Source organism: Aquarana catesbeiana, linkage group LG05, assembly GCF_042186555.1.
Source record: "Aquarana catesbeiana isolate 2022-GZ linkage group LG05, ASM4218655v1, whole genome shotgun sequence".
Classification (NCBI taxonomy): domain Eukaryota; kingdom Metazoa; phylum Chordata; class Amphibia; order Anura; family Ranidae; genus Aquarana; species Aquarana catesbeiana.
Window position 1 is genome coordinate 266,595,296 of NC_133328.1, and position 23,032 is coordinate 266,618,327.

The 23,032-nt window shown below is 45.2% G+C and overlaps 1 long non-coding RNA gene across 1 annotated transcript in view; it reads left to right on the forward strand.

Moving 5' to 3' along the window:
• Window positions 1–241: 241 nt before the first annotated feature.
• LOC141144764 (uncharacterized) overlaps window positions 242–23,032 on the forward strand; it is a 131,271-nt gene continuing 108,480 nt past the window's right edge. Inside the window, exon 1 of the long non-coding RNA XR_012244461.1 lies at window positions 242–403. This is a non-coding gene — a long non-coding RNA (uncharacterized lncRNA). The remainder of the gene's footprint in view (window positions 404–23,032) is intronic.

A 23,032-nucleotide genomic window follows, 5' to 3' on the forward strand; every position in this document is an offset into this window, starting at 1 on the left:
ATCACCTGCTGTGTGCTGGGGGTGGCCATCTCCAAGTCAGAAGTGACTCCTGCAGATAGCAGAGGGAACAGACAGGATCCACACTAAGTGCCATGGACTAAGGAAAGTACACACTTATGAGAGGATATGCTTTTTTAATTTTTCAGTTGATGGCACTGACATCATCACATATGCCACAGGCTATACAGGTAACAGCTTGTTCATTGTTAGTGGAAGCATTTTATATGTGCTTTTTAATAAAACATCCCTGAATGATCTGTACTACTGGATTGTTTTCTTTGTTTTGTGTACATCAAAGTTTTGATCCGAAAGTGATGGGTGTGGTCCATTCGTGAATCCTGGATGGGGATTGTACCATACTCTTGTTTATACTGACCTCTATGCTCTGAGATCCAGCTTTCAGGTAAGCCTTTAATTCAAATGTGGTGGTGGTATTTTTTTTATAATCACTCACGCTGTGGAAATTTACAGTTGAGTTGGAGTGGCGTGACAAAGTTACACATTCAGGAGTTTAATATAAGACATGGTGGAGGAAGATATGAGTATTCTTTTAATTTAAAAAGAACAAGCAGCTCCAAATCTTAGTGCAGCAATAAGTTAACATGTTTAATGTAAGGTAATGCACTTACTCAAAGCAGGGTAAAAGCAGGCACATCTTTAGTCAAAGAGTCAGATAGGCGACAGGATCCAAGTTCGAACATCCAGATAGTGTTGCAGGATCTATCTCGGCGTCCGTTGTCACACCGGAGACCACCGGCACTGCCGAGATAGATCCTGCAACACTATCTGGATGTTTGAACTTGGATCCTGTTGCCTATCTGACTGACTAAAGATGTGCCTGCTTTTACCCTGCTTTGAGTAAGTTCATTACCTTACATTAACCGCTTCAGCCCCGGAAGATTTTACCCCCTTGCTGACCAGAGCTTTTTTTTTGCGATTCGGCACTGCATCGCTTTAACTAACAATTGCGCGGTTGTGCGACGTGTCTCCCAAACAAAGTTGACGTCCTTTTTTCCCCACAAATAGAGCTTTCTTTTGGTGGTAATTGATTGCCTCTGCGATTTTTATTGTTTGCGCTATAAACAAAATAAGAGCGACAATTTTGAAAAAAACGCATTATTTTTAACATTTTGCTATAATAAATATCCCCCAAAAATATATAAAAAAACATTTTTTTACCTCAGTTTAGGCCGATCGTATTCTTCTACATATTTTTGGTTAAGAAAAATCGCAATAAGTGTTTGGTTTGTGCAAAAGTTATAGCGTTTACAAAATAGGGGATAGTTTTATGGCATTTTTATTAATATTTTTTTTTATTACGATCAGCGATTTTTATTGTGACTGCAACATTATGGCAGACATGTCGGACATTTTTGACACATTTTTGGGACCATTGTCATTTATACAGCAATCAGTGCTATAAAAATGCATTGATTCCTGCATAAATGACACTGGCAGTGAAGGGGTTAACCACTAGGGGGTGGGGAGGGGTTAAGTATGTCCTAGGGAGTGATTACTAACTGTAGGGGGGATGGGCTAGCAGTGTCACTACACTGATCACTGCTCCCGAATACAGGGAGCTGTGATCAGTGACACTTGTCACTAGGCAGAACGGGGAGATGCTGTTTACATCAGCATCTCCACGTTCGTCCTCTACGTGAGGCGATAGCGGGTATCCCCGCAGCGATCGAATCTGCGGGACCCGTGACCTGACTCACGGAGTTCCCGGCTGGCGCTCGCACGCAATGGCACGGCGGGAAATTCAAATGGACGTACCTGTAAGTCCATTTGCCCAGCCATGCCATTCTACCGACGTACATCAGCGTGCGCCGCTCGGGAAGGGGTTAAACATGTTAACTTATTGCTGCACTTAGATTTGGCGCTGCTTGTTCTTTTTATGTTTCTGCCAGAGGTTCTTCTGCCCTTCAGCACGCTGACCATTCTTTAAAAAGGTTCAAGAATATCGTTTGCAGTGAGAACTATTACTTTCTATCTATACTATGTTTTCCAAACTTGCTCTACAATAATTCATAGGATGAACTCTTACATACAGTTATGAATGACTGAAACAGCTTTTGTATTCATGTAATAAATTCATTTATGCAGCTCATTTCCAATGAACTGAAAAATAAAAAAACTGGTGTCAGGCACGGGCGTAACTAGAAATCACAGGGCCCCATAGCAAAATGTTGTATGGGGCCCCCCCTGCAAACAGCCCCCCCCCACAAAAAAATGAACTTTACATATGGTATTATTATATTAACTGTTATACAATGTTACATGTAACATACACCTAGTTGAATAATTGTACATTTAGTGCACGAATAGGCCAGCAGCAGGGACTCCACTGAGCTCAGCATGCATGTTCTTCTCATAGAATAGTGAGCACACACCTACTAATACATTACAAACCTGGAAGTTGGCTGGGGGGCCCTCGCGGGCTGGAGGAGGAGGAGAGAAGTCTGGCTGCGGGCAATGCACTGCAGGCAGTGGGAGTCGGCCCCGGGGCTGGCTGGGACTGGGCACAGGCTGCCGTGGATCTGCACCGCAGAATGCCGCTGGAGGAGGAGATACAGATGCTCACTCTGGACTGGGCTTTGGCTCCTGCTCTCTTTGCTGCTGTGGCTGGAGGCGGAGAAGGAGAGGAGGTGGGTGGACTCGGAGCGCTGCACAGGGCAGCTCTGGGAAAGGCGGCCCTCGCGACACTCAGCCTCTGACTGACTCTGCCAATGACATCACCGGTTGCTAGACACGAGGCGGGGCGGCCCTAGCAACCAGTTTGGCAGTGTTTATCAGGGTGGCTTTGTGCCCTTATTTCATTCTGGGACACTTTATTTTCCCAGAATGAAGGTGCCTGGGACACAAATCTGAATTGAGGGACAATCCTGGGAAATCTGGGACACGTGGGCACCCTACTGCGGGCCCAGGGCCGATCCTAGGGTCACAGACGCCTGGGTGCAGAAATATTTTTGGCCCCCACTTGGGCGTGGTCATCTTACCAACCCCTCCCCTTTACAAATGTTTCTATGGCAACAACTCAAACACAGAGATGCTCCCCTAAGAAGTCTTCGTTACCCTGGGATCCTCCCATGATCTTTTAACAATAAAGAAAATACAGGAAGAGCGTGCACTAATGAGACCTGGAGGGGAGTCTCTCTGATGCACACAGAGAGGGCTTCTGTTAAAAAGAGCCCCCAGACATAGTACAGGAGACGGTCAAAGACTGCAGACATGATACAAGAGATGATCAGAGACTGCAGACATAGTACAGGAGATGGTCAGAGACTGCAGACATAATAAAGGAGATGGTCAGAGACTGTAGACATTTTTCTTATTATTACATTTTTTTTAAATTTGACATGTTCATTAAAACAACCTTCATAACATATTTATATTTATCACAAAAAAGTCAACACATCTTTATCTACTTCCCAATCCCCCCCCGCAAAAAAAAAAAAAAAGGCTTCTATAAGCCATGATCCACCCCGTACCTATCTATAGTAATAATACACCTCATCTTCCTTTAACCACATCTACCCCTTCTACCCCCCATCCTATATACCCATCTTCCTTTACCCTTCCCCCCCTATGTGCTCTATCCCCTCTTCCCATTATTAAATCCCACCTTCCTCAACATCAAGTGCATCACTCCTTCCCCCTACCTATATCCCCTAGAGAAATGGAAGAAAGAGGGGGGAAAGGGAGGTGAAAGGGAAAAAAAAAGCCCTCTCCTCTCGCCCCCCCCCCCCCCCCCCCCAGGGGCAAGCCCAGATACCACACGACTTTATATATTATTACTCTACACGATCTCCATAGAGCATTGTTCCCAGCTTGCCCATATTGCCCTGAATTTTTCCTTTCTATCTTTAATCACATGTACCCATCTTTCAGCCTCCATTATTGAATTGACCTCTCTCTTCCAGTCCAACAGAGTTGGAATTCTAGTCTGTTTCCATAGCCTTGGTATTAACAATTTGGCTGCATTTAATAGATGTGGAGTAATACTTTTCTTATATGATCTAATAGATGTTGGTGTCCAATGAAATAGAAAATTTAAGGGCGTTAATTCCATGGGTCGAGAGGACAACCACTCTATCCATGGAGCAAGCTCTTCCTAAAATACCTTAATCCTGGGGCAGGACCACCATAGATGGAGATAAGTACCCTTTTGCCCACACCCCCTCCAGCACCTAGCATCTGCGTTCAGGTACATCTGTGCCAGCTTTACTGGAGTCCGATACCACCTGGCTAGAAATTTAATGACCTCATTAATGGTTTCAGCTTATTGAAAAAACACACCAATTCATGGTATCTCCACTCCAGCATAGGCACCTTTCCCAGCCTTAATGCCAAATCCGGGAGGGGGGCTAGCATTCTATGTGGGGCAAATTTGCCACATGTCGTGTCTCCATCCCTCCCCCATGCTCCCAAAGATCCCACCTCTTCTCCTGGAGGGAACCATGGGTATCCCTCCAGTGGGGTCAGGGGTGATATCCGGGGGGCATAATATCCCAGTTGATTTAATTTATCCCAGGTTGCCAAAGTACTTTGAGTTAAAGGTGATGTCCATTTTGAAAAACCTCTCTCTACACTCGGGATCCAAGGAATTCCCACCAACTTCCTACCTGCCATTATCTGTTCTAAAGAGACCCATATTTTATTCGAGGAGTCATGGCACCAGTTCAAAATCCTCACCAAAGACATTGCCCTATAATATAAGGCTACGTCTGGTAATCCCATTCCTCCTTCAGATTTACCTCTGCATAGAATGTCATGGGCCAATCTGGGCCATTTCTCATTCCATATAAATGGTATAAAAGCCTTCCGTATAGTTTTGAAAAAGCTCTGTGGGAGTATAATTGGCACTGTGTGTAGAGTGTAAATTATTTTAGGCAGTATACTCATCTTTATAGCACTCACCCTTCCAGAAATCTCAAAATTGATTTTGAAATTAGATAAAATTCCAAATTTATATACCTCTGTCATCAGGGCCAGTAATGATGTCTGCGGGGAAGAGAGGTAAAATAATAAGTCATTGGCATACGCCGAAACTTTATGTTCATCAGGTCCAATATGTATCCCCAAGATTTCAGTATTTTTCCTCACTCTACAAAGAAAGAGCTCCAGTGTTATAGCAAACAGCAACGGAGACAATGGACACCCTTGTCTCATACCGTTGCGTATTTGAAAATAGTCCTATAATGTGCCATTCACTTTCACCCTCGCTCTCGGTGTCGCATATAATGCCGATATCCAACCCATTATGCAATCACCCAGACCCATCCCCCTCAACACTTCAATCATAAATGCCCAGTTCACCCTGTCAAAAGCCTTTTCGGCATCCATTGACAATGTCACTCTCTGGGCTTTATCAGGGCCATGTTGCATCCAATGAAGGATGTGTAAGGCCAGGATGCTGTTATCCCTAGCCTCACGGCCCTTCATAAAGCACATTTGATCAGGGTGAACAAGCTTCACTATATGGTCCTGTAATCTAAGCCAAAATTTTGGCTAACAACTTAGTGTCGGAATTTAACAGGGAGATGGGTCTGTAGTTAGCGCAGTGTTGGGGGTCTTTCCCTGGTTTAGGGAGTATCGTGATATATGCCAATAGAGCTTCTGGGGGTAATGGATTTGAAGTATTGATCAAATTGGAAATAACTACATATTGGGACCCCTAATCTAGAAATACATTTCTTATAATATAAGTTTGTAAACCCATCAGGCCCTGGACTTTTACCTATCGACAGGTTCGATATTGCCTTCTATGTATTCTCTAATCTGCAATTTCCGCTGTTCCTCTCTGCCATTCAAGGAACCAGCCTAAATGTTGTATAGGGCCCCATAGAATTTATGGAACTCTGCCGCTATTGCCTGAGTTTCCATTATCTTTTTATTATGAACTATTAGATTATGAACATGTCTGGAGTCTTGTTGTTTTTTCAGCTGTCTGACTAATAACCGACCACTTTTATTGCCTTGTTCGTAGGACCGATGAGCATAAAATCTATACTTATTTTTCGTTTTCTGATCCATACACTGCACCAACTTGCACCACAGGATTTCCAGTTGCTGAACATCTGCTGGATCTAACTGTCTTTTATGTTTAATCTCCAACTCAATCTCTTCCAGCAGATCTACTATCTCTTTTTGTTTTTCTTTTTTGATCCGCGACCCATGCGCTATCAGTTCGCCCCTAATCACTGATTTATGGGCTTCCCATACAGCCTGCTCAGATACTTCTCTCGGCACATTCATTTCAAAATATGTTTGAATCTTATGAGACAATGCCTCCACTATTGTTATCATCCAGTAATGATTAATTTAGCCACTAAGTCCTTTCTAGGTGGCCTGCAGAAACTGGTGAAAAGGTCACAGTTATAGGGGCATGGTCTGAAATTGTTATTGATTCTATAGTGAATGAGCGAATCCTTTCCAAGTAAAACTGGTCCACTAGGAAAAGGTCTAGACGAGAATAGGTGCCATGTACTTTAGAATAATAGCTATAGTCCTTATTCCCATTATGTCACACACCATCCATCCACCAGATGCAAGGAGCGCAAATGTTGTTTTAGATGTTTTAACGCTTTAAAAGATATAGGGGTTTTACCCGTTGACGTATCTTTACTTGGGTCTAAGGTAAGATTAAAATCCCCTCCCAGAATCAAAAATCCCTCTCTGAACTTCTCCAAAAGCTTCAGAGTTCTTACAAGGAAATTGACCGTTCCTGTATTTGGCGCGTAAATTGAGGAAAATGTACAGTATCTCACAAGCGAAAACACCTCTCACATTTTTGTAAAAAATTTTGTATATCTTTTCATGTGACAACACTAAAGAAATGACACTTTGCTACAATGTAAAGTAGTGAGTGTACAGCTTGTCTAACAGTGTAAATTTGCTGTACCCTTAATATAACTCTACACATCCATTAATGTATAAACTGCTGGCAACAAAAGTGAGTACACCCCTAAGTGAAAATATCCAAATTGGGCCCAATTAGTCATTTTCCCTCCCCGCTGTCATGTGACCCGTTAGTGTTACAAGGTCTCAGGTGTGAATGGGGAACAGGTGTGTTAAATTTGGTGTTATCGCTCTCACTCTCTCATACTGGTCACTGGAAGTTCAACATGGCACCTCTTGGCAAAGAACTCTCTGAGGATCTGAAAAAAGAATTGTTGTTCTTATGTAAAGATGGCCTAGGCTATAAGAAGATAGCCAAGACCCTGAAACAGAGATGCAGCACGATGGCCAAGACCATACAGCGTTTTAACAGGACAGGTTCCACTCAGAACAGACCTCGCCATGGTCGACCAAAGAAAGTTGAGTGCACGTGCTCAGCATCCTATCCAGAGGTTGTCTTTGGGAAATAGACGTATGAGTGCTGCCAGCATGGTTGAAGGGGTTGGGGGTCAGCATGTCAATGCTCAGACCATACGCCGCACACTGCATCAAATTGGTCTGCATGGCTGTAGTCCCAGATTGAAGCCTCTTCTAAAGATGATGCACAAGAAAGTCCACAGTTTGCTGAGGACAAGCAGACTAAGGACATGGATTACTAAAACCATGTCCTGTGGTCTGATGAGACCAAGATAAACTTATTTGGTTCAAATGGTGTCGAGTGTGTGTGGCGGCAACCAGGTGAGGAGTACAAAGACAAGTGAGTCTTGCCTACAGTCTAGCATAGTGGTGGAAGTGTCATGGTCTGGGGCTGCATGAGTGCTGCTGACACTGGGGAGCTACAGTTCATTGAGGGAACCATGAATGCCAACATGTACTGTGACACACTGAAGCAGAGCATGATCCCCTCTCTTCGGAGACTGGGCCGCGGGGCAGTATTCCAACATATGAAAGGACCCCAAACACACCTCTAAGACGACTACTGCCTTGCTAAAGAAGCTAAGGGTAAAGGTGATAGACTGGCCAAGCATGTCTCTAGACCTAAACCCTGATGAGCATCTGCGGGGCAACCTCAAATGGAAGGCGGAGGAGCGCAAGGTCTCTAACATTCATCAGCTCCGTGATGTCATCATGGAGGAGTGGAAGAGGACTCCAGTGGCAACCTGTTAATCTCTGGTGAACTCCATGACCAAGGGGGTTAAGGCAGTGCTGGAAAATAATGGTGGCCACACAAAATATTGGCACTTTGAGCCCAAATTGGACATTTTCACTTAGGGGTGTACTCACTTTTGTTGCCAGCAGTTTAGACATTAATGGCTGTGTGTTATTTTGAGGGGACAGCAAATATACACTGTTATATAAGCTGTACACTCACTACTTTACATTGTAGCAAAGTGTCATTTCTTCAGAGTTGTCAAATGAAAAGATATAACGAAATATTTACAAAAATGTGAGGGGTGTACTCGTGTGAGATACTGTATAACAATAACCATGCAACCTTCCCTTTACAAAAAGAAAACAGCTTTCTGGGTCCATCTGTGAGGCTATTAAAACCATTGGGCATGTCCTTCTAAAGGTTATTGTCACCCCCCTTGCAATTGGGGATGGTGCATGGTACCACTGATTAAACAAATGTAATGGCATATTTGGAACTGACCCCTTCACAAAATGCGTCTCTTGCAAGAAAGCCATGTCTACCCTATGATGACGCAGCTGCTGCCAGAGATGACCCTTTTTCTGGGGTGAACATAAACCTCTTATATTATACAATATCACTTTTATTGGGCCTGCCATTACTTGTAGACCTACTACCTACACTATTCCTCTGGTAACCGCTGTCTCTCTTTGCTCTCTGCAGATGCGCCCGGGAGGAATGAGAGGGAGAGGAAAAAAAAGGGAAATTGGGAAATCATGAGATCCTCCCACCCTCACCTCAGTATTCCACCCCAAAAAATACATATTAATCAGGAGACAAATCCAAGTGTGGGGGGCACCCTCACCCGTCAATCTCTCCGTCTTCCTGCTATACTGCAGGATCTCAAGTCCATTATATCGGACCTGACCTAATGGGTAACCCAAACTGTTATCCCAATACCTTAACATGCATCCCTCTATCCCTCTACCCCCAGGCAGCCTATTACATTCCCCCCCCCTTATTGCTATTACTATCTTATCTGTAGGAATCCCTTGTTACCCTATCCCACTGATATTCAGAGTAGGGGGACCAGAGGTGTAGGAGGTACAAGCCTCATAGCCTGGGGGGATGGGGAGTAGAGTGGACAGTGGAGAACGTCTACTCAGCACATCCACTCATCATGCTGCAGCAAATTTGAGAGACACAGTATAGGAGACGATCAGAGACTGCAATCATAGTACAGGAGATGGTCAGAGACTGCAGACATGATACAAGAGATGTTCAGAGACTGCAGACATGATACAAGAGACGGTCAGAGACTGCAATCATAATACAGGAGATGGTCAGAGACTGCAGACACAATACAGGAGACGGTCAGAGACTGCAGACATGGTACAAGAGATGTTCAGAAACTGCAGACATGATACAAGAGACGGTCAGAGACTGCAATCATAATACAGGAGATGGTCAGAGACTGCAGACACAATACAGGAGATGGTCAGAGACTGCAATCATAGTACAGGAGATGGTCAGAGACTGCAGACATGGTACAGAAGATGGTTAGAGACTGCAGACATAATACAGGAGATGGCCAGACACTGCAGTCATAGTACAGGAGCTGGTCAGAGACTGCAGACATAGTACAAGAAACGGTCAGAGACTGCAGACATGGTACAGGAGATGGTCAGAGACTGCAGTTCCTATGGACGTTAGTAGATAATGGCTGATCAGCCCTCTCACCTGACCCAGCGATACAGAAACGGTTCCTCTGATCAGGAGTCAGCTGACTCTGAATTGCCCGTGGCGGCGTCGCTGGGTAGCACCCAGATCTGTATTCTGGCAATTACTCCATTCCTTTCTCAGCCAGGGATGGCATGGGCTGTGTGGCTTTCCCTCTGGTGGCGCAGGGCAGTGGGGTTCTCTCTCTGATGGTATTCTCTCAGCACTGTCCTCTCCCTCTGGAGTCCTGGGTGTACTTCCCTGAAAGCTTCCCCAGGCTCCTGGCACTCTCTCTCTCCCATTCAGCTGAGCATGCTGTGTGGGCTGCAGTTTCCACGTTACAGTGGGGCTGCCAGTGCTCGGGACTACATGTCCCACAATCGTCTTCTCTGCTCCTTTTTGTATTCTATTTCTTCCCTGGCTGATATGAAGGCGGGAGAAGAAACATAGTGGGCGGCTGTGCTGGCAAGCGCCGCTTATTAGTACAGCAGCGCGCGAGGAGGAGAGGGAGGAGGGAAAGAAGAGCCCGCAGCTGCAGTGGCGTCACTAGGGTTGGTGTCACCCCCCTCCACCAACTATAGTTTCCCCTCAGTACAGACGCCCCTTCACTAAGTATAAACCCCCCTCCGTCTGTGCAGACCCCTCACTAAGTATAAACCCCTCCCTCAGTACAGACCTTTCTCAGTACAGACCTCCCTCCATCCGTATAGACCCCCCAGGACAAACCACCCCCTCCATTAGTACAGACCCCCCCAGGACAAACCCCCCTCCATTATTACAGACCCCCCAGGACAAACCCCCCTCCATTATTACAGACCCCCCCACCAGGACAAACCCCGCTCCAATATTACAGACCCCCTCCATTATTACAGATCCCCCTACCAGGACAAACCCCCTCTGTTATTACAGACCCCCCTCCATTATTACAAACCCCCTCCATTATTACAGACCCCCCCACCAGGACAAACCCCCCTCCATTATTACAGACCCCCCCACCAGGACAAACCCCCCTCCATTATTATAGACCCCCCCACCAGGACAAACCCCCCCATTATTACAGACCCCCCAGGACAAACCCCCCTCCATTATTACAGACCCCCTCACCAGGACAAACCCCCCCCCCCCATTAGGGTACATAAAAACTCCTGGCGGCAGCTGGAGAGAAGAGGACAATGTGCAGCCGCGCCGCCCGGGTGGAGAACAGATCACAGCAGGCAGGAGTTAGACACAGAGAGGCGGAGGAGAACATGTGTCAGGCACGGACTGCCCCCCCAAGCGATGTCACTGCGCGGCTGGTCTCTGTCCACACAGAGACAGCTGCTCCGATCTCCGGCTGCTCCCCTTCTTTGACAGGAGAAGGGAGGGGCGACGGGCTTCAGCAGGAAACACAGCAGCGGCGGTGATGGGTGGAGAGAGCCTCCTCTGGACAAGGAGGGAGGGGAGCACTCTGGCGATTCAGCGCCCCCACCTCTCTGGCACCCAGGTGCACTGCACCTGGCGCTCCCGCCTGGGATCAGCCCTGTGCAGGCCCCACTCGGCTGCGGGCCCCATAGCGCCTAAGTGTATCGCTATGGCGGTAGTTCCGCCACTGGTGGCAGGTGATAATCTTTACATAATACTGTCTTCATGTGCTATAAGCTTTATTCTCATGGTTTCCCTTAACACCAAACAGGATTGGTTTAAGCAAGCCATTGGGTGGCTATATGCAACGCAGATGCATTCTGGTCTATGAGCTAATTCTGCTCACGTATGGTTAGAAAAGGGGGATCAATACCTAATCTTGCCAATAATCTCATGTCCGACAAACACAGGGTTGCCAACCTCCCAAAGTGAAATTTACTGACACAACAAAAAATGTACTTACAGAGCCAATTCTTTTAATCACACAACACCAAACATTTACTGACAGAACCAATTTTTTTACTGATAGTTTTAAAAAATCAACCGAAGTGAGTTTTCAGTGCAAAAATCAATGTTCAACCGGTTCCCGACCGGCTCACGCAGATATATTGCGGCAGAATGGCTCTCCCGGGCGAAATCCCGTACGGGTACGTCCTTTCTCCTTTTCGGCCACAAGAGGGGGCATGCGCTGCACGGCGAGGGACCCGATACACGTGGCTGGGCAGTCTCGATCTCCAGCACGGGGATTTGTATGTAAACACACAAACCCCTGTGCTGTCAGAGGAGAGAAGACATGTCATTTGTTCCTAGGAACAGCAATATGTCTCCTCTCATACTCAGTCCAATCCCCATACATTTAGAACACACTGGGGGGACACACATTTAACACCTTTATTGCCCCCTAGTGTTAACCCCCTCCCTGCCAGTGACATTTAAACAGTAATCAGTGCATTTTTATAGCACTGATCGCTGTATAAATGCCAATGGTCCCAGAATTGTGTCAAAAGTGTCCGTCACAATACCGCAAATAATCGCAGATCACCGCCATTACTAGTAAAAAAAAAAAATAATAAAAATGCCATAAATCTTTCCCATAGTTTGTAGACTATAACTTTTGCGCAAACCAATCAATGTGCGCTTATTGCGATTTTTTTATTTTTTTTTTTATTTAACAAAAATATGTAGAATATAATATATCAGCCTAAGCTGCTGAAGAAATTTGATTTTTAAAAAACAAATTTGGGGGATATTTATTATAGCAAAAAGTAAAAAATTATTATTTTTTTTTTTTTCAAAATTGTTGCTTTTTTTTTTTTGTTTATAGCGCAAAAAATAAAAACTGCAGAGGCGATCAAATACCACCAAAAGAAAGCTCTATTTGTGGGGGAAAAAAAAAGGATGCAAATTTAGTTTGGGTACAGCATTGCATGACCGCGTAATTGTCAGGTAAGGCGACGCAGTGCCAAATTGTAAAAAGTGCTATGGTCAGGAAGGGGGTAAAATCTTCCGGGGCTGAAGCGGTTAACCGCTTGCCGCCCGTCGTATAACTTGGATATAAGGCAGCTCTACTTAGCAGGATCACGTACCTAGTACGTGATCTGCGCTCCTGGGCCCGCTAGCCCGGCGGTGCTGTGCTTTGATCCAGCACCGATCAGTCTTCAGGTCCATGCCATTGATGTTTGGCCTGAACCTGCTGATCGGTTCTGACCAATCACAGATCAGCATGTGCCTGTGTTTACAAAAAACGAAGGCACAGGAAATGACGGTCTCTTTTCTCCTGGAGCCCTTTTCGGTACAGCGTGAGAAGAGTGAGCGCATCAGAGTGAGTAAAAGCACTATACTGACACCAGATCACAAAGGCACATTTAACCCCCTGATCGCGCCTCCCCCCCCAGTTAACCCTTTCACTCCCGTCAGTGTCATTAGTACAGTGTACAGGTTTTTTTTTTTTTTACTGATCACTGTATTAGTGTCATGGGTGACGCTAGAAACCGTTGGTGTCAATCCTAGATGAGGTCACTTTGCCCGCCACATATTCCCCAAAAAAATTTTAACCCCCTGGTCACCTCCACTTAACCCTTTCACTGCCTGTCACAGTGGCATTAGTACAGTGTACAGATTTTTTTTTTCTGATCACTGTATTGGTGTCACGGGTGACACCAGATAGCGTCAGAGTGCTTGCCACATATTCACTAATACATTTTAACCCTTTGGTTGCTAGTAACACGCACACTATAAGCCTCCATTACTAGTATAGTGTCTGGATGGATCAATATCTTTGATCAGATCAGAATTATACTAGCGTCCCCAATAGTAGTGTCCCCAAAAATGCAGTGTTAGGATCAGCCCTGACACCTGCGTTTAGCCCCCCCCCAACAGGTGCAGTGTGTCAGTATATCACTGTCACTTCTGATACACAGTACACAAAACCGCAGCGTTTGCAAGGTCAGGCCTGATCTCTGCTAGCAAGTACATTTTATTTGTAGCGGTTCAAACAGTCCCCGACAATCAGGTGCTCTTTTCCATGAGTCGCACTAGGTACCTGTAAATTTAGTGGCCAAAATGTCCAACAAAAGGTACACTAGTGTAGAGGCCTACAGGATTCTGAGCATGACAGCTGTGACCGATGGGGAGTGCTCACTGTCAGAATCAGGCTCAGAATATGAACCTGTAGAGAGCAGCGGCACCCTGACAGCTCAGACAATGGAGTAGAGGTCCCTGCTAAGGTCAGGCGTACCTGACCCCGTACTCAGGTTGCTGAGGTGGTACAACTGAATGATGATTCTCCTATGCAGCAGTGTGCCAATACTAGTGCCGCTCTACCTTTTGGTGAACTGGCGAGCACCAATGGCCTAGTACATCCTGGTCTTAGACACACCAGGACTGCAGTAACAGTGACGTGGCGAGTCCCATAATTGCAATACAAGCTGGTGCGGCGGCTAGCAAAAGAAGCATTCCACAGCCAATAATAAGAACACGGGCCCGTAGAGCCCAGAGTGCCCTTCCTGATGTGCTTGCAATTCCTGATTGGCAGCCCACATTTTCTGCAGCACTCATACTTCCCCCTTTCACTGCCCAACCCAGAATTCAGGTGGAAACAGCAAATTCACCATCTCTTTTTTAAGCTGTTTTTACACCATACCGATTGATGGTGGACCAAAGCAATTTATTTGCCAAGCAATTTATCGCCGCCAATCCAAATTCATACCTTGCCAGACAATTTGTATGGAAACATGTCACGGTTTCCCTATTTAAGACTTTTTTCGGCCTAACCCTCAACATGGGCATTACTAAAAAGAATGAGTTGCGGTCATATTGGTCCACTGACCCAATTCATTATATGCCCATGTCTGCTGCCATGACCAGGGGTAAATACGAGAATATAATGCGATTTATGCATTTCAACAACAATGAACTCTGTCATCCTCAGGGTGACCCTGGATATGACTCACTCCACAAAATTCGACCTCTAGTAAAACACTTTACCCAAAAATTTGCAGACATGTATATTTTTTTGACCGCCTTGCTTTTAAACCATTTATCCCTAGCAAGTGTGCCAGATATGGGGTAAAAACGTATAAGCTCTGTGAGAGGGCAACAGGCTATTCATGTGATTCCCAGATTTACGAGGGAAAAGTTAGTCACGTGGAGCCCCCCACATGCCCAGATTACATAGGGAGCAGTGGCAAGATTGTTTGAGATTTGGTGTTTCCCTTATTCCAAAAGGGGTACCATTTATATGTGGACAATTTTTAAACAAGCGTGCCATTTTTTAGACACCCACGGCCTGAACGAAAAAAAGAACATTGCATGTATGCCCATCATTTAAAGTGGTTGGATGGGCATATTTTAATGGTGGGCATACCACACACTTTTTCTGGCAGAGATTTCTTCATCTACATCGATCAATGTGAATGGAGGAATCTGTTAGGTTCTCTTTTCATTCAGCCCTCAGGCTGCAGGAAAAAAAACAGAACCTTACATATATGCCCAACAAGGACCAGCAACATACGGTATGTCACTGGACTTTGAGTGGTTATACCGGGATGTTGCGTGCAGGCATCATCTTGGTATTATTTTTTCAGCCGTCGGCCGGTTTTCATGTAAAGCAATCCTAGCAGCTAGGATGGTTCCGCCAGCTGACTGTAGAGGTGATCTGAGACTGGAACAGCTTATCTTTATGGTCTAAGAAACCAGAAGCTACGAGCATTTCATTTCTTCAGTTTCGCCGGACATAAACCGTGCCATTTTTAAATTGGGAAAGCATCTGATCACACCAATCTTGGCGTGGTCAGATGCTTTAAGTAAAGAAGAGAGATCTAGAGTCTAATAGACCCCAGATTGCTCAGAAAAGAGTACCTGTCACAGCCTATTGCTATCACAGGGAATATTTACATAATAACAATAAAAGTGATTTAAAAAAAAAAAGAAAGGCAGGGACAGTGTAAAAACAAAATAAATACAAAAAAAAAAAGGAAAGCACTCCTAGTAAAAAAAAAAAAAAAAAAAAAATGTAATTCTTCATGTAAACAAAAAGCGTCAGAAAAGGCTTAGGCTCTGTTTCCACTACTGCGAGTTGTTGTGTGACTTGACACATGTGAAGTCGCATGACAAGTCAAAATCCATGTATTTCAATGGTCTCCGTTCTAATTGGTGCGACTCAAGTCGCAGCGACTCCAAAAAAGGTTTTTGCACTACTTTGTTACGTCTTCTGTGCAACTTGTTCTCTATAGAAAGTAATTAAGTCGCAATCCAGTCGCATGTACATGTATGACACCGCAACTTTGTTGCAACTTCCACAGAAGTCTGCGGAAGCACATAATCTCTGCTCCTCCCAAATACATCACTTCCTATATGGATGTACGTGAGTGTGGAAGACAGCAGGAAGCATGCCTAGGGCTAGAAAGAACAAGCGACAAGTTCTTGACAATGCAGAGATCATTCGGCTTGTCAGACAACGTCCGGTAATATATGACCTCAGAGATCCATATTACAAAGATCATGTAAAGAAGGAGAGAGCATGGTTGGAAGTGGCTCGCATATATTATGATGCCTGGGACTCTATCAGCTACCGAACGGTCTGCAAAAAGTAAGTGGTTGATATATGCTGCTTAGCACTTTGCAGCTTGCACCTATTTAAATGTGCAGCAGCCAATGGGTGTGTGTTAACCACTTCCATACTGTCCATTCCATCCTATTCTTGCACTCCTCTCCTACATGTAAAAATCATAATTTTTTTTTTGCTAGAAAATTACTCAGAACCCCCAAACATTATATATTTTTTTTTAGCAGACACACTAGGGAATAAAATGGCGGTCGTTGCAACTTTTTATCTCGCACGGTTTTTGAGCTACAGTTTTTCAAACGCTTTTTTTTTGGGGAAGAAAAACAGTTTCATGAATTAAAAAATAACAAAACAGTAAAGTTAGCCCAATTTTTTGTATAATGTGAAAGAACCGGAAGCAGCATTGATTTATCCCAGTTTATATTTAGGCCTGATCTTCGCCCAAAATCTATAATTATATCCATTGCTGCCGCTAGGGACCCCTGCTTATCCCCCAGAAAAAACAACACATCAGAATATAATATTTTCTCCACTCCTGAAGCTCTCTGAAATCCCTGTATCCCTACAGATGACCTAATGGTTATAGCCAAAGGCTCCATTGCCAAAACAAATAACGGGAGACAAGGGACACCCCTGTCTTGTCCCCCGGGTCAAAAAAACGATTCAGAGCACATATCATTTATCTTCACTTTTGTTCTAGGCCTTTTATATAAGAGTCTTACCCATCCAACATACTTTGGACCAAATTGGAAGGCAGCCAAGGTCTGCCACAGATAATGCCATTCCAGAGTGTTGAAGGCCTTGACCCTGCATTAGTTGTCAGAGCCTGCAGGTTTAACCACACCCTCCTTATGTTAATACTGGTTGAACTGTTTGGTATAAACCCTGTCTGGTCCATATGGACCAGGTTCTGGATTATTTTCTTTAACCTCTCAGCCAATATTTTTGCCAAAATTTTTACATCTGTGCCCAGCATTGTTATTGGCCTATAGGAAGATAGATCAAATAGATCCTTCCCCTCTTTTGGAAGGACTATAATGGTGGAGTCTCTCATAGACAAAGGCAACACACCCTCTTCTAATGCACTATTAAATGTCTTCAGCAGCTCTGGTAACAGTATCTCTTTATATTGTTTATATATCTCTGCAGGCAGGCCATCCGGCCCCAGAGTTTTCTGGTTTGCCAAGGCTGACACCGCTTGTCTTACCTCTTCCAGGCCTATAGGGGCATCCAATGCCTCTCTATCTTCCTCAGTAAGGGAAGGGATCTTCAGATCTTTAAAGTCCCACACATCGACCTCTACCTCCCCACCTTGGGCACTATATAATTTCTCATAGTATTTTTTAAAGGTATCTACAGTCTCGGGGTCATATGCTGTTATTCTTCCCCCGTCTATTCTAATAGCAGATATGACAGTAGTAGATCTGTTTTCCTTTGCTAAGCGAGCCAACAAATGTCCTGCACTCTCTCCCTCCACATAACGTCTCTGAAACAACACATTATTTTCGACTTTTGTATATAATAAATCTTTATAATCTTGCTGGGTTTTAACCCATTCCTGAAATGCCCCAGGGGTTGAGCTTTCTACATACTTCCATTCTGCTTCTATGACCTTATTACCGATCAGTTTTTCCTGCTGTTTAGTCTGTCCCTTAATTCTCGCTATGTACTGTATTAGTATCCCCCCTAAGATAGGCCTTAAGGGTATCCCAGACTATTGCGGGTGATGCTGTCCCAGCATTAATCCTCATGAATTCCTCCAGGGATGATGTCATTCCTTCTTTACCCCCTATTATCTCTAACCAATATGGATTCATTTTCCATTCCCTTTTACCAAACTTCTCCCCTTGACTCAATGATACAACCAGTGGAGAGTGGTCTGAGAGGCCCCTGGGCATATATTTTATATTTTTAACAAAGTGAAATATGTCTTCACTGACGAGGGCTAAATCAATCCTAGAAAGCGTGGAGCGAGTTTTTGAAAAACAAGAATATTGCTGTTTAGTTGGGTTCCTCCTCCTCCTCCTCCATATATCTCCTAACCCCAATTCTCCTATTATTTGTAAGAGCGTGATAACCCCTTTTCCAACCTGAGTTCCTGGTGGATATCTATCTACCCTCCCATCTAATACCATATTGATATCTCCCACTGCCATTATTGGGACGTTAGGTTTTTGAGACGTGAATTTCATCAACTGATATAGAATCTCCGATTTAAATGGTGGAGGAATATATATAGGCAGGTCATTCCCCCAATAGTACAATACAAAAAAAATATACCGGCCTCTCTCATCTATATTGATCTGTCTGCAGGAGAACTCAACTCCTGTCCCAATCAGAACACAGATTCCAATGAAACCATCTGGACTTATGTTCCTCTGATTTATCTCGCAAAGCGGAGGTCAGATCTTCCATTTGCTCAATGTCCTTCACTCTCGCGAACCATTGGGCCATCGTTGGTGCAGATTTTTGTTTCCAAAGGGGTGGAATGCAGGCTCCTGCTGCATTAAGGAGATGTTTGAGAAGGGAATTATGATAACGTTTCCTTGATAAGGGGGTAAGGTTAAGGAAGACTGCCGCTGGGTTATCATGTAAGGATATATCTGTGAGTTTCTGTATGAGCTTAAGCACCGGCTGCCAAAAAGTTTGGAGCACGGGGCAATCCCAAAAAATGTGTAAGAGGGTGCCTGAGTGTGAGCTGCAACGCCAACAGCGATCAGTTTGTAGCGGATATATCTTAGCCAGCACCGAAGGGGTTCTGTACCAGCACGGCACTATTTTATATGCGGTCTCTTGATATTTGCTACAAAGAAAAGATTTCTGTGCGAAAAATAGTATGCGTTCTTTTTGGGGTTCTGTGAAGGTGATTTGTAGATCTCTCTCCCATTTTGCTAAGAATGGGGGGTCTCCAGTGGCGTGAAGGTCTAGCAGGGACTTGTAGGAGGTTGATGAGGACCTCTGGGTCTGTCCCTCTCCCAAGCAGAGTTCCTCAAAGGAGTGAAGCTTTCTGACAAAGTGGGTTGGTTTGGGCAACGAGCCAAGAAAATTAGATAGTTGATTGACTGTCCAGCGGTCTAAAGAGAGTGGAGCCCGGCCTGAGAGCAAAGTCTCCGTAGTTAGCCAACCGGAGGAATGTAAGAACAAGGACCCTCATGAGTCCTTGAGGAGCCTGCGAGAGGAAGGATGGGTCAGTGAGGCCAGGTATAAAGTCTGGGTGACCAATGAGTGGCGTCATTGGGGATGGAAAACTACTTAGTGAGGATAGACGGAAGAACCTTTTCATTTCCATGAGAGTTGGTCCAATTAGTGGGTGAGTAGTCAAGTGAGTGGCAGGAGTTTTCCCTGCCCAAGGTAGACCAGCTAGTGGGGCCCGGGGGGCCTCCTATTCTAGCGACACCCATAGTTTTTACTCCTCATGATGGCACCAGTCCACGACCCTGGTCATATGTGTCACAGTATGGTATAGGGCTGGATCTGGGAATCCGATACCGCCTTTAGTCTTTGGCCGTAGTAGTAGCGCTCTGCAGAGACGTGGGTGTTTACCACGCCAGATAAATCTGATAAATATTGAGCGCATGGCGTGAAAGAACGTCTGAGGTATCTTGACGGCCAAAGCCTGCATTAAGTACAGCTGTCTGGGCATTGCATTCATTTTAAGTATATTGCAACGGCCAAACCAGGAAAGGGCCAGGGAGTCCCACTTCTTGAGATCAGCCGTAAGTGTGGATAAGAGGGGTTGGTAGTTGAGTGTAATAATGTCGTTCAGGTTTGCAGGAATCTTTGTTCCCAGGTATTGAATTGAGTGAGCAGCCCATTTGAATGGGAAGAAAGGGCGTAGGTTAGAAATAGTAGAGTCTGACAAGGAGACGCTCAGGGCCTTCGATTTTTGTGGATTAACCTTAAAATTGGACAGTGTGCCATAACGCTTCAGCTCCTGTAGCAGGGAGGGTAAAGAGGTAAGGGGTTCAGCAATGTAGAATAAAAGGTCATCTGCATAGGCTGCAACCTTGTGTTGATATTGGCCTGACTGGATGCCTCTAATGGACTGATTCCCTCTGACATGGTGCAAGAAAGGTTCTAGCGAGAGGATGAATAGCATAGGAGACAGAGGACAGTCCTGTCTGGTGCCATTTGAGATAGAGAAAGGGCTTGAGTCGTAGCCGTTTACCCGGCTGGCCGGTATCCATGACAGGATGGGGTCTGGCATACCTACGTGTTTAAGTGTCTCCTGTAGGAAAGACCAGTCCACCCTGTCAAAAGCCTTCTCAGCATCCGTGGATAGGAGCAGCAGGGGTACACGGGATCGTTTTGCTTTTTCAATGATATTCAGTGTCCGAATGGTGTTGTCTCTGGCCTCTCTAGACTGGATGAAGCTGACTTGATCTGTTCTAATTAGATGTGGTAGCAGGGCATTCATCCTAGAGGCAAGGATTTTTGTGAATAGTTTCACATCATAGTTCAGGAGCGAAATGGGTCTGTAACTGGCACATAATAGTGGGTTCCTACCAGGTTTAGGGATCACCGATATAGAGGCGCGCAACATGTCTGCAGGAAGGTGTAGTGATATGATGTATTTTGTGTCCGTTTGTCGCTGCATTAAAGGCCGCAAGAAAGGAAGGTGCCAGGATGTCCTTATACGTTTTGTAATAAGGGAGGGTGAATCCGTCAGGTCCGGGGGCCTTACCAGGCTGAGTGTCAGCTATGGCGGATGCAAATTCCTCCGTAGTGATAGGCTTAGACAAGTCTTCTCGTTCCTCTGCCGTCAGTGTAGGAAGGTCGGTTTCTCGAAGATAATTGCGAATATTTAAGGCATTTTTGGGCATCAACCGAGAGGTGGAATTTGGGTCTAAATTATACAATTTGGAGTAGAAAGCGCGGAAAGTATCTGCTAGTTCTGGGGACGAATGAACTCTGAAGCACAATGTCGTGAGAAGGGCGGGCACGTACGTCTGAGAACGTTTTGTGCGTAAAGCATTGGCCAAAAGACGACCGCACTTGTCGCCATATTCATAGAATGAGTGCCGGGCCTTCAGCAGTACATGTTTGGCCTCGTACATGGAGTGATCCCGTATAGCCTCCCGTAGACGGACCAGTTCCGCTTCGGTAGCACCATCTGGCCTGTTCTTGTGTTGACGTTCCAAAATGAGAAGTTGAGCCAGGAGGTCAGACAGGGTCTTAGCGCGACGCTGCTTGGCCGCATGGCCGTGTTTAATTAGTATGCCTCTAATAAAGCACTTATGTGCTGACCACACTGAGGCTGGGTTATCCACAGATTCCATGTTGACAAAAAAGTAAGACTTAAGTTCCCTAAGGACGTCTGCAGCAATTTCGGGATCCTTTAGGAGCGCCTCGTTAAGTCTCCATGTAGAGGTCCGGGGGGACACTTGTAAAATAGCCAGTTCTAGCAGAATTGGGGCATAGTCGGAAAGTGCAATGTGGCCAATATCTGTCTTAGTGACCAGGGGATTGCAGAGTGTTTTAAGAGAAAAAGGTTGATTCTGGAATAGGACCCATGGACGGCAGAGTAAAAGGTATAGTCCCACTCTTGTGGATGGACTATTCTCCAAATGTCGACTAATTGATGTGAGTGCAAGAGATCTTTTAGGTGAAGTCGGGTTCCCCGTGTCAGAGATGACAAGTTTGAGGAGGCGTCTTTATGAGGGTCCAACGTTAAGTTGAAATCCCCTCCTAAGACGAGGGTTCCCTCGAGGAAGGAATCAAGGGTGGACAAAAATGTCTCAAGGGTGGGAAGTGGGTTGGAATTTGGAAGGTATATGTTCGCAAGAGTGAAGGTCCGAGAACAAATTTTTCCTTTTAAGAGCAGGAATCTGCCCTCTTGGTCGCGGTACTCAAGGAATTGCCAGTGGAGGGACTTAGAGATGAGTATACTTGTCCCTTTAGATTTAGAAGATAATGATGGACTATGATAGGCCGCCGGGAAGTGTTTGCTCGTCAACTTGGGTATTTTGTCTGCCCTAAAGTGAGTCTCTTGGAGAAATGCAATGTGGGCCCTTTGTCTCCATAACTCGGCAAGACAACTAGTACGCTTCTCTGGGGAATTCAACCCCTTTATGTTCCAAGAAAGGATTTTGACAGCCATGCTGCCAGATTCTATGACAACTCTCGTCGACTCCCGGGGTTTAAGCAGGGGGGGGGAAGGGGGTGAGGAGGAAATGTAAGAAAAAGTAAAAGTGAAAAGTAAAAGGTAAAAAAGAGATCTAGTCAAGAATGTAGACTCCGAAGAGAGAAACTACTGCCACCAGGGCAGAGTGTTCCTAGTGCGGGGAGTAGTAAGGCACAGTTAAGTTCTGAGCCCCGGCCAACAAGACCCCCGCAGCTAACGTAGTCAAACATGTAAAGCACTAAAGTTACCTGGGCTAACTAAGTGGTGAGGCCAGCCAGCTGAAATCGCAAAGTAACTACCATTGAAATAAACTGTAAGCTCCCAGGGAAATAGCTGTAAATAGCACTAGCCCAGCGCTATGTCTTGGTGCCGCAGGTCGCTCGGGCCCATCCAGAGGCAGAGCCTCGGCGTCCAAGTAATAATTGAAAAATTGTAGCCTATATCACGTCAAAGGAAAGGCATTAGTTAAGAGAGCCTATACGTACACACTCGTGCACACACGTAAATATACCCACAAGCACATATAGGTGGCCGCACATATACCCATGCGTATGCATAACCCTGCTAGGCACAGTGTAACTACTTCATTAAGTATTTACAGCAAGTAGTATATTGACATGCCGCGGGTACACGACCATGCAACCAAGTCCTCCCCATTGGTCTAATACTCCGAACCCGGTCAAGGTCATCA